The sequence below is a fragment of the Aplysia californica genome, unplaced genomic scaffold, assembly GCF_000002075.1.
Source record: "Aplysia californica isolate F4 #8 unplaced genomic scaffold, AplCal3.0 scaffold00045, whole genome shotgun sequence".
In the NCBI taxonomy this organism is placed as follows: Eukaryota; Metazoa; Mollusca; class Gastropoda; order Aplysiida; family Aplysiidae; genus Aplysia; species Aplysia californica.
This window is the reverse complement of record NW_004797315.1, coordinates 578635-580101: the sequence shown is the minus strand read 5'-3', so window position 1 is coordinate 580101 and position 1467 is coordinate 578635.

Here is a 1467-nt window from a genome sequence, read left to right as displayed (position 1 = left end):
AGCGTCTTACGAGGAAAAAAAGCACCCTCGACAGATTACGAGGAAAAGGATGAAATTACTGCCGCTCTGTGACGTAGGAGAACTAAAGAAGGATTTTATCCCGCTTTGTTCTGCTATTGCTTTTATTTCGTGCCAGGTATCACTGCCAATAAAAACCAACAAAAACAAAAAAACAAAAAAACAACGACAAATCTCAGATCTGATAAACACCGCAGGTGGGGGAGCATTTACGTAACTCAGATTGACAAAAATATAACAAAGAATGACAAAAATATAACACAATGATAACAATACATTTCTATCCACGGCCGGTTGCTCCCATGCCTTAAGTCTATTAATTTTTCAGGTTTTTTTAATTTGTATTTTATTTTTTTTAAATTTATTTTGAATTGCTGTTTGTTTTGTTTTTTAATTAATCTGTGGTGTCTTTTGCGTGTGCTCAAGAAATATTGTGTCAAAATTCAAATTCTAAATATTAAAAAAGCCAGAAAAGATAACATTATTATAATGTTCATACAATTGTAGAAACAATGAACAATGTAACAGTTTGTTCATTTTTTGTTTATTTGTTTGTTTGTTTTTTATTTGTTGTTGCTGTGTGTTTGTTTGTTTGTTTGTTGTATTTTTTTTGCGGTTGTTGTTGTTGTTGTTGTGTGTTTGTTTGTTTGTTGTTGTTATTGAGTTTTTAGTGGTTGTTATTTTTGTTGTTGTTTGGGGGAGGTTGTTTGTCTTTTGTTTATTTCTTTTTTTGTTTGCTTTGTTGTTTGTTTGTTTGTTTGTTTTTTGTTGTTGTTGTTGTTGTTGTTGTTGTTGTTTTTGTTTTTGTTTTTTTTGTTTTTTGGGGGGCTTGTTGTTTGTCTTTGTTGTTTTTAGGGGGTCCTCTCTCTGGCGCAGTTTTACTTTTTTGGTGTTGTACATTTGTACCACTTGACGACCATTTGTCTTTCTGTTGTTGTCTGCAGAGCTTGTTGGTCACTGTGAGGGAGTGGTGCCGGGATAATCCAGCCAACTGGGCGACCGTCCATCTGCGGGGAGGGAGGGGTGGGGAGAGAGAGAGAGAGAGAGATCCTCCCAAACCCATCCCCTCCTCTCCCAACATAGAGATTGGGCGAGTGAGGGAGGGGGGGGGTAAAGGGTAAAGAACGGTCATGGAGGATCAGGTGACCCGAGCTTTGGGGGACACAGACATCTCCCCTTAGGCATTATGTCTGCATGTAAGACTTCCGGTAAGTTGATCCATCACAGCCCACACAATCTTGGCTAACGCGGGGGCATTACTTACATGTCTCCCGGTATGAGTCACGTCAGAACGCCTAGTATCCTTTTCCCTTGCCTTCCTTTTTTCACAACAGACTATCACAAGCGTATCTTATCTCATCTTTTTCTTTCTTATTGCACGCTTACAGATAAACACAAAAATACACTAACACTGACGTACACACAGATGTACACACTCAAACGCACCCC